We start from the raw sequence: 11662 nt of genomic DNA, 5'->3' as shown, positions 1-11662 counted from the left end.
AACCTATAAGAAAATTTTGAGGTGACTAGTTTGAGAATGTGAACTCCAGTGAGTTTTACGTATCATGTGTTAAAATATATTATGAAAGGTTTGAGAGAGAAATCTAGTTTTAACTCGTGGATAAAGTTAAAAAATGTTTTCTGAATATGTGAATAAAAGTACTAAAATAGAAGTGTAGAAAGTGTTACAGTAAGACTAGAAAGATAAGATTTGTGCCAAAGAGATAGATATGGGTGGAAGTTTAATCCCATCAGAGAGATGAGGAATTTATTAGATTAAAATTTGATTCGACTATTCTCCTTTAGTCAATATTGTGAACGTAAGTGAGATTAAATTTTCTCCCTCGAATGTGTCTTGAATATTAGAGTGCGTAGTAAAAGAAAAATTATCCTCACTAATGTTATCATAAGAAGTCAAAATTTTCTTAAAATTTCATTTATGTGAATCATAGTCAACTAATCGAACCATTGTGGGAGAAAGCTGCATATTATTCCTCTAATTCAATGACCCTCGAGGAGATAATTTCATAAAACTCGTATGTTCTTAAGAGTGATCTTTTGCTCGATTCTAATATATCGTATGTTCTGAATATTACCTTGGGTAGCAATCTTTGTGATAGGTGTCTCCACAAAATTTGTGACTTCAATACTTCATTAAGATCTTGTCATTTCGATAGTTGATCTCATCAATGGCATTCTTAAGTGATCGATCTAAATCTAGAACCATCATATAAATCGTTTTGTTAATTCAATAAGTGAAAGTCTCCTGAGTTTTGAAGATTTTTTTACCTTTGATGTTTAGACAATGTTCGTATGCAATCCAATAGATCTTTTCCTTGCCTTGATAAACTAATGCCTTTCTAGCCTTTATAAATTAATACTTTGATGTTCCTTATAGTATTCCTCAGTTGAATGCCCTATAAAGGCAATTGGTCGTGTTAATTCTACAACAATCACATTAGGTTTTAATAAGAGTCGTTATTGTGGTCATTCTCATATGTTGGTTATTAAGGGAATCATTAGTATGAGATTATGTTAACTCAAACTTTTGAAAATTCAAATTTGTGAAATTTAATTCCATAAATTATGCTTAATAGATTTTTCCCATTACTCGTGGGATTGACTCAAATTCAAGTTTCCTTGATTTTGATGAATTTCTTCTTGTGATTTTTAAAATGATATTCTTTAACTGATTTTCAAATTTCTTTCTGATTGATAAGCTTTGGAACATTATATGAAAGGCCAAAATAACAACACTAATTGATTTTTATTATTTTTAGTTAATTTTTATTTTGCATTTAAATAAATTGATTTTTGGTTTGCATCCAAATAATTCTTAACCACTCTTAATCAAGTCTTTAACATAAATCAATTTATTTGAAGTAGAGAGTTATTTAGATATAAGTGGTAACATAAAGAGTATTTATGTGCAATAGAAATAGAAGAGGTTCCAGTATTGAGATTAGTATTGCCGCAGCAACGAATGCGATTTTTCCAATCCAGTTTACTACATTCGCAGTCATCAGAATTTGAACTCTTATCCTTACTTAAAAAAGCTAGTGTCTCATCCTAATAGATCAATTGACTATTTTTTAATTTCATTTTCAATCTTAAAAATTATATAATATTTAAATATTTTATTTTTAAAAGAGTAAAGACATTCCTATAATAAGCGATTGACATGTGATGTTTTCAAAAAAACAATAATAATAAATTCGTGAAATATAATAGTAAGATTAATTTTAAAAGTTTACATTTACATTTTCAATTTCATATTCATTTTTTTACATAGCAATCTTATTATTTTAAAATTTCTAGAATAAGTCTTTCTCATTCTTTATATTCTCAACACATAATATTATAATTAGTCCTTAATATTCCTTTGATTTCTCAATTGCGTTTTTTTTTTTTTTTTTTACAATTTTAATCTTAATATTTAAAAAAATTAAATAAGGCACTTTTATTCTTTATATTCTCAAGACATAATATTATAATTAGTCCTTAATATTCCTTTGATTTATGAATTGCGTCTTTATCTTTTTACAATTTTAATCTTAATATTTTAAAATTTTTAAATAAGGCACTTTTATTCTTTATATCCTCCGATTATAATAGAAAAATCAGTCTCTAATATTTTATTAATTTTCAGTTTTATTTTAAACCCTTTTAAACAATGGGATAATTTAAAATTTTTGAAATTATAAAAATTTTATCGAGCTTTTCCCCATCGGTTGGGCAAACCCACCTCACTTATTGAGATCAAATTTAGGATAAGGTGTTTTCTAGTTCAAATTTTAAGATATTTTTGTTTAAACAGCAATTTTTAATAGATGATTATAATGTATTATTTGTTTTAAAAAAAATTAACTTATTGTAATACGTGCGACCATGAATTTCGAGGAGGTCAAATTGGATTAAAAATGTTCTAGAGATGGTTTGAAGGGTATTCGTGCATGAGCGAACAACATGATGTGAGTGGAAACAATTTGTGAGCTTCAAGAAACTGCAAACAATTGTATTTGGGCTTAACGATCATACATGTTCCTTTTGAGTTTTTGAATTCAATTTTTATCGAAGCCTTGAAAACTCAAAATACTTAAATCCAATCAGTCCCTATTAAAGTCCATCAACACAGTTTTTTATTTACAGCCCATTAACCTGTTACCACAGCATACCCAACCCATCAGCTAGAACGAGGCCCAATTAGCCAAAATATTTTTTGTAATGGCAAACCCTAGCTATGTAACAACTCCAGCGCCGCCAAGTATGAACCCTTAGATCTGGACCCTATCAATGGTCTAGATCGCCCCAAAAGATATTAGGGTTCTAACCTTAATTTGTTATTATCCCGCCGAAAGCTTGGTCAACAGGGGTCTCAATACATCAAGAAGGATTAAGGACCTCCGATTCCCAGAAAACACGTCAACTCCAACTGTAGTCTCTCCTCTTCATTCGTACAATTCAAATACCTTCCAGCCAGGAGATTTGAGCCTCTTCACATAGAAAAGAGGATAGAGATAAGATTTATGGATTTTTTACAGTATTTTTACGGAGAAATAAAAAAGAAAATAATGGTATAAACCCCAAATGTAAACCCTAATGAATGAACAGTAATCAAAGCATAGAAACATTTCTTTCAGAGGTATATTCTCAGGTCCGTTCTTTTTCCATTTTTTTCTTTTGATTCAAACATTTCATGGCCTCTTAGAAAAGAGAACATAGAGAAAAGAGAGTTTGTTACCTTCCTTGGTGAGTTCTGTCGGAGTCTACGTCGTCGCCGGCCTCGGTAGCGTCGTGTAGTTGAAGGTTTAGGGTTATCCGAATTGTAGAAGTTTGTGTGGTCATTAGGAGAGCGTTTACGAGGTCATAAAGTGACAGGGGAGTAGGTTTAGGTCGTTTAAGGTTCCCGACCACCCTGGTGGTGGTCAAAGTTCATAGATACGAAGAGGTCGAAACAGGGGGGGTAGATTTAGGTGAGTTTTGAGGCTCTTTTTGAGATCTTAATCCCGAATTGGGGTTCTAGAAGGCTATATCGATATTATGAGGGCTCTAAAGTCGGGTTTTGGCTTAATGGACCGCTTCGTGTGGTGGACGGAGTGTGGTTCTTAGGGTTTCGGCGGCAAGGGGGAGGAGAAGAAACAAATCGGTTTAGGTTTTGTTCAAATTAGGACTAACACTAAATTGGGTATATATTAGGGTTTATGGATTAATTACCTTATGGTCATCGAAAATTTAGGGTAAAATTAATATTAGGTCCCTATTTTAAAAAAAATTAATATTATGACCTGAAGTGTTCGTTTCACATTTTATTTATTTTTGATATCCTGATTGTGTAATATTTCATATTTAATTTCTAAGGTATTTTAGGCTTATAAAAAGCGTAAAATTAAACTTTAGCCCTCCCAGTTTTGGCTTATTTTTACACTTGAATCCCTGTCATAATTCTTAATTGTTGTGTTTAATTTTAATTTCTTTTTAAATTAGTCACCATACGAACTTGTTTTATTAATTTAGATTTATTCCCTAAACTATTCTGTAAATTTTAGTTTTGTCTTTAGATTAATGTTTTCTCAATTAGTCCTAAAGATATTTTGTTAATAATTTTATTAATGTAATTTGTAATAATTAATTAGCCATTAAATTTACGTTTGTATAACTCTAACATGTAGTTACTGGTTTTCTTTACATATTCATTTATTTTTTTTAGTTGATTAAATCTTTGCATAGATCCTTTAATTTAAATTTTTTTATAATTTAGACCTTATTAGATTAATTAGATATTGAGTTTGACACTAGATTTAGATATTTGACACTTTAGTCCTTTAATTTAGGGAGCAATTTGAATTGTCCCTCGCATTAAAATGACCGAGTGACCATTTCGATTACTCGATTCAATAATTGATAAATAATTAATTAGGTTAATAATTAGAGCCTTACCTTTAGACTTTTCACAATATAGTCCTTGAACTTTTTAATTAGATATTTATTTTACATAAATAATTAGGTTATTAATTAGAATCTCCATTTTAGGATAGATTTCACTTTAGTCCTTTAACTTAGGGAGTTATCTGAATTGGCGTCCTTATTTAACATACCCGAAGGACTATTTCGATTATTCGATTGAATAATTGGTTAAAATAAACTTGGGTTAATATTAGAGAATCTATTTTTAGGTTTAGTCCTTTAGGTTCATTAATTTCATAATTGGACACTCTAGGTTAGTGAAAGTAATAATTAACCCACCTAGTTAAATTAGGTACATAAGACAATTGTATGATTACATTATAATTTTTAAATTACGAGGCAATGTTCATTTATCAAGGATTTAATAGTGTATCCTCCGCGTTATGCTCAAGGGGTAACCAATGGAAATTCCCGAAGTAAGTCAACATCCTTTTCAAAATATGATTTCTCAAACTTTAAGGCAATGTTAGTTTACTTTTATCAATGATGAAGCTTTCACATTAACATGCTTGAAGGTGGTCGTCATCGGTCTTAGTAAACTAACATCCTTTTCCAAACTTGGCTTGGTATCCATAGTGAATTTTAGAATAAATAAAGCTTTGAACTCAAAATTTTCAAACTTTAAATATAGGGTAATCGAATAGGTACCAATTTCTGGGCATTGTGGGGGTGCTAACCCTTCTCCACCCGTAACCGACTCTCGAACCTATTTTCTAGTTTTCGTAGACCCAAATTTAGTCTTTTGATAAAACAAATTGTTTTATTAAAACTACCCGATTTTTTGTGTTCCAATCGCTCGTTAAAATTATTGGTGGCGACTCTCAACATTTCATTTCAAAATCATTTCAAAACACCCATCGTTACAACTAGTCGGTTTTTCCCTCGAATGGTCAGTTGCGATAGCTTGGCGACTCCACTAGGAACTTTTGTTTTTTAAAACAAAAATTGAGAGTCAAGTCATGAGCCGATTACCCTATATTTGGAATTTGGAAATTTTGAGTTCAAATTTTTTTAATTTACAATTCATTATGTTCTTTTAAAAATGAAAAAATATTTTTCTCTCTGGTTAATGCTTTCACTTGATTAAATATATTTAAAACTATTGCATATCATAGCTTTATACATGAGCTTGGTCTCGTTTCATTTAAGTAGGGGAAAACGTCACACCACCGAGAGATATCAATTTTCCTCAGGCAGGTCTGGTAAATTACCTTTGGAAAGTACTTTAAGTGTTTGTCCAGATATTGGTTTCCGACACACTCACTTAGTGGTGTGATCCCCTAAACTGAATTTGATTTACAAGTCTATAATGGGCCAGAATCGAAGTCTTTATTAGCCTTAGTAAGTTGTAAAGATAGTTTGGAAACCTTTTCTAGGACCGAACTTCATGTAGAGAATTTAGTAAACCTACTCACTAGAGCCATGTGGAAACCCTAGTAGAATTAGAATGCATACAGTTAGGGTTGTAAAATTGGGTGTTTATTTCTAGCTTTTATAGTTTGTTTGTTCATATAATTGCTTGGATTTCTTTGAATTATTTTTTATGTTACTAATTTGATTTTGTTTCTTTGCCTTACATGTTTCATTATCATTACATAAATATGGCATAGAAGGTATTGATTCTTAAATAATCTAGTTTTCATTTGAAGATTCTTAAAAGATAGGCAATGAATTTCGATGGGATTGAGTGAATTTTAGAGATTCAGTCATGGTCAAAATTTAAGTAAGTCAGGTTTTGAGATAATCTCATTACTGGGGAAGTTTCCTAGTTACCTTAAAAAGTTTCATTGACTGTTAGATTAGATTATTTGTCAGAGCTTCTACAAATCTGGGAAGAATGGGAGGAAAATGAGAAAATGTTGTTCAAGCAAATGTATGGGGACATAGTCGAGTTAATGAAGGTCCCAATCAATGTTGTTGTTATTCGATCCATGTCTGAGTGTTGGAACCCTGCTTAAAGCTGCTTCACTTTTGGAAAAGTGGATATAACTCCAACAATTGAAGAATATAATGCCTTACTGAATGTATCAGATGTTGTAAGATGTTTAATTTACACCAAATCAACTAGACCAAAAGCCTTTGTTATAAGAATCGCGTCCCTCACTAGAACACCAAAGGAGTGGATAGTAGAGCATACCCAAAACGATGGGATTTCTCGGGCAAACTTGAAAAGGGTGATTCATGAAGAAGCACCGTCAAAGAGAAAAGATATATATTTGTTGTAGTAGCTCATGAATTGGTAATTTTCCCATGAGATTTAGGTCATATTGACATCGCAATGATAGATTTATGTGAAGTTTTAGGAAGGGGAGTAAATCCAACTCAAACTATTCTAGAAGAGACATTCAGATCTTTAAATGAATGTAAGCGATATGGTATAGAACAATTTACTAGGTCTGTGTCTTTGCATGTAGCTTGGTGGTGGAGTTATTCTTGGGTGGTAGGCAAATGATGGGCTCGAATTTGCCTAAAAGGTTTTTCGCCTTTTAGAAGACTTCCTTAAGCATTGCAAAATTCCTGACCATCGTAAAAAGAAAAATTGGATCGAGGCTATGAGAAACATGAAAGAAATTGAAGTGGTTGGGATAGCTTATTGGTTGTCAAAGGAAGATATATTATATAGATACAGAGATAATGATTTTGTTATATTCGACGGATTATGGGGAGCAACTACTTATACTCATCTATTGGTCCTTAGACAGTTCAGTACTTGTCAATTTGTTCTAACTACCCGTAGGCTTAAAGAAGTTGAATTTTCTTTTTCAATAGTAAACTATAGGGGGTTTAAAAAATATTTCGTGATTGGAGTACTCCACACTATCTCAACTTCAAGATGATCGAACCAACGTTTACACCAGTATACGATGAATGGAGGAAAAAATGGGTAAATGACAACATTCCTAAGACAAATTTGGAGGATGATTTGACTATGTTTTGACTATGACAAAAGTTCTAACTGAAGCAGTACTGCTGAAAGAAGAAATAAGGCAGATGAATATTGATAGAGAGATTGAGGAACGAAAGTTCTCTAATGAGGAACTGATGTGGGATCTCAAAGTAGTAAAGAGAGAAAGGGTTATAAAGCAATTAACCAAAAAGAAACAAATGATTTAAGAAAGCTTTAATGTTGTGGATAGAGACTACAGGGAGTTAGAAAAGAATTTGAAAGCTCAAGGTCTCCACCATACAACTAAAGCCCTAAAGATAAAGCTTGATGAAGCTAATGAACATGCTAGAAAGAGTGAAAGATAAAAAAAGGAAACCATTTATCGAGTAAATGAGCTAATAGAACAATGAAGTGGGATCAGCTGTCAACTGGGTCAAAGCTGAGTACAGATCGAGCAACTTGAAGCGTAGATTGTCAACTTGAAATAAGCTTTCCAAAACTCATACAATGGCAATAGCTTGGTTCTCCAACAAGAATGAGACTTTAAGGAAAATAATAGAGGAGTTATAGAGAAGTGAATTAATCCATGCATCAGCCAGAGAGATGGTTTGAAATGAAAATGAAGCTTTAAAGGCTAGAATTACTGAGCTAGAGAATATGCTGCAAAGGTGCAACGAGTGCATTCATCATTTTGAGGAAAATAGACCTTCAACTGATCAATAACATGTAGAGATGCATCGTCAGATTAAGGAGACAATTGAGGCTCAAGGAGAGATAATGAGGTAGGCCTTGGAAAATACAAGCAAGGTTGCGTGAAAGGTTTTGAAGTTGTCTCAAGAAGTTGGAGCCCTGAGGATCTATGTGGTACCAGAGTCAGATGAGGAGCGACACATTATCCGGTTGATTTTAGGGATTAAGAAGCTAGGAGATAAAACTAGATTTTATTTGTAATTTTTGATTTTCGCCTTTCCAGTTTGCTTAGACATTGTGTGTTTTAAGAATCTTTTTATGAACTGTTTATTTTGGGATCAATATATTTTGCATACATGCATCATGCATTGCATTTACATTTTAAGACTATACATTTAAACATTCATTTAATAAAACGATATAATAATAAGGAAGAGTTCCTGATCGTAATGATCCTAGCCCCTGTTAAAAGTAAAGGTACTCCTCACACGTACAGTACAAGGAAAGTAACTAAGGACATGAAATGAATATTGGATAAGATAGATAAAGAGCAAAAGGAAATGCAAGATGAGGTGAAGAGGAAGTTGGCTCAGTTAGAGGTTGACATTGTTAATTTAAAAGAGGGTTTATTGAAAAAGATGGAGGACATGTTCCTGAAACATGTGGCTAAGGCAAAGAGCGTTGCTTAGTACCCCCACATCCTTTGAGTTTCACACCGATTAATATTCCCGTGTAAACTTTTGAGCACCAAGAATTTTGTCCATTCGGTTTCTTTATTAATGAGAACCCTATATAACATCAAGATAGAGCATCATCTCACGTTAACTATCATATTGCCTCTGGGAAAAGCTAAGAGACTTTCACACTGAAAATGGAGTTCTAGATCTGAATGAATTATCTGAGAAAAAAAAAATCAAATGATGAACTCACTCATCATGTAAAGAGTCTCGAGGGATCTACAACCAAACGGTACAATAAATTTACTAAGAATTACATTGAATCTTGGAGGGATTTGGCCAAGTCATTCCTAGAGCAATATCATCATGTGACTGATGTGGTCCCTAATAGATGGACACTCCAAAATATGGAGAAGAGATAATGAATTCTTTAGATAATATGCCCAGATATGGCGTGATGTAGTTGCACAAGTTCAACCACCTCTGCTTGAGAAAGAGTCGACTATGATTTTTATAAACACTCTAAGAGCCCCATACCTTAGACATTTGCTAGAAAATATAAATAAGAATTGTTTTGATTTTTTTATTTCGGGTGAACTAATTGAGAATACTATCACGAGAGGTTGAATTGAGGGATGAGATGGTTATATCTCTAAAAATCTTGTTTATAGAAAAAACATGAGGTGAATAACACGAGTGCAAGTGTTACGATCAATCAATTTATAACTGAAAGGGTAGATACAAATGAGAATAAGGGACCTAAAAGAGAAGCTACAAGTGTTAGGACTGTTGGCGTATCCTACGGCGCAGCGGAAACAAAAACACGACGGTCTCACCAGCGATCCAAGTACGTAAAATCGAAATCGTGAGGAAAGGAAGCGAATACTTACAATGGGTTCCTTGAAAAACAACAAAGACAACAACGACTAGTGGTGATCACGAACTGTTCGAATCATAAGCCTCCACGAAAACCTGTCTCGGCCAATACTTAGTTCACCCGATTGAGAGCAAAATTTACTTTTCCCAAAATAAGTTTTGAGAAAAACGGCTGAAGTTAAAAGGTTGCTAGACCTTACCTTACTTAAATATATCAGTTACCCTAACATCTTAGGGATTTTAAATTATTTCGAACTAATAAAAAATCTTATTTAATTAATTCAAATTAAATATACATTAAAGACTTATAATCTGAATTACAATCTTTAATGTTTATTTAAAATCTTATTTAATTATTCTGAATTAAATATCAATTAAAAGAGCTGTAATCAAAATTACATTCTTTTAATGTTTACTTACTATATTCAGGATAATTAAAATCATATGTATATCAAATATACATATATAAACTCTAGATATATTTTAGTAACATACAACAAATTATACATCTTTGCTCATTTCAATCCTAAGGTGTGACCCTGTAGGTTCTTGTAACGTTAGTAGTAATTATTAGAACAATTCTAATATTACATACATACAATGAGTGACATCTGCAATATATCATTGTCACCGAAGTTACAAGAAATTATGATTCGACATATCATCTTCGTGATTAACTCTTTTATGTATTACATCATTTTTTTCCTTTATATCTAGAATAGGCACAAGTCTTGGAATAGTCACACTTGTATAGCCTATCTATTGTTTCTTGATATCTAGAGTAGACTATAATTAACGAATAATTTGTGATATCTCATATAAACTTATTCGAGCATGATCATGCATTTCTCTTCTCACTCAACTAAGTGGCATGTGATATGTTTCCTATTATGTAGGAAGGAAAACTCCTATCTTAATCATACACACCTCACTACATATATCGAGATATATTCAATAACAGTCTTTATAGTGCAACCAGTTACGGAGCATGTTTAACTATATCAAAACATACAACAATATATGTTGGGATGAAATTGATCTCAAATCTCAGGATCATATATATAGTCATCACCATGAGCAATGTTATGATCGTTACATAATAATTCAAGACATATGCTCATGATGGGTCAATCCAATACATTGTTCTCTGACAATATAATCATGTATCAATTCTAACATCTCTATGTCAATGACAACTCGTTGACATCAATTAATAACATGTTGGTCTTAAGTGTATTATTATTGTCCATACGCATAATCATACTTGACTATGGATCTTTTAATAATGTTATTATATGGACTTTATTATCTTTCATTTTACGTTAAACACAGACATATAACTGAAAATAATAGTGGCAATGTCTATATTCAATAAAATCGATAAATAAATATATTATTACAATCATCATATATTGGTCTTTGGGCATACTTTAACAACAAGATCGACATTTACACATGTTCCAGTTTCGTATATAGAAATATATGTGTCATTACTAAAAGAAGACATTGTGCGACCATATGACTTGACCCCTCTCCAACCCCTTTATCCTCGTTGGTATAATACAAATGTGAATTGCGATACCATGCTGGTATTTATGGGCATGACATTGAAAATTGTTTGGCTTTCAAGGTGGTACAAAACTTGATCAATACCAAAAATTTGGAGTTCAATTCGCCCCTATAAATACTCATATTTTACCAAATCATTGAGGATAAGGAGTGAATATGATTTGTGAGGATGGAAATTAAATCTCCTTTTAGATGGGTCTTTACGCAGTTATATGGAGCTGATATGATTAGTGTGATCCCAAACCGAGGCCTACTAATTGTGGATTATACTGTTAATACCATTAGGAAGATGGGCATGAGATTTAATTTTTTGGTGAATTTAGAGGCTTAGTTCAAGGCTTAATGGATGAAAAAGAAAATGAGTTCTTCGATAACAACGAAGGAAGAAAAGAGGTTGATGTTTGCACATCTGAAAGCTCTAGGGTTGTTTAGGGGGCAGTAAACCAGTAGTCATTACTGTGAGACCAAGAGTAGTGAACCCGGTGTTAGAAACTCCAAAG

The 11662-nt window shown here is 32.3% G+C and overlaps 1 long non-coding RNA gene across 1 annotated transcript; it reads right to left on the bottom strand.

The window, feature by feature from the left end:
* Window positions 1–2493: 2493 nt before the first annotated feature.
* On the bottom strand, window positions 2494–3646 carry LOC120187588. Its single transcript, XR_005522313.1, has 2 exons — window positions 3241–3646; window positions 2494–2992 (listed from the first exon to the last, which is right to left on the bottom strand). It is a non-coding gene; the product is annotated as an uncharacterized LOC120187588 (long non-coding RNA).
* Window positions 3647–11662: the final 8016 nt, after the last annotated feature.

The sequence above is a fragment of the Hibiscus syriacus genome, unplaced genomic scaffold (assembly GCF_006381635.1).
Source record: "Hibiscus syriacus cultivar Baekdansim isolate YM2019G1 unplaced genomic scaffold, ASM638163v2 tig00113725_pilon, whole genome shotgun sequence".
Lineage (NCBI taxonomy): Eukaryota > Viridiplantae > Streptophyta > Magnoliopsida > Malvales > Malvaceae > Hibiscus > Hibiscus syriacus.
The sequence above is the reverse complement of the archived record's forward strand: the minus strand, read 5'-3'. Positions and strand labels throughout refer to the sequence as shown.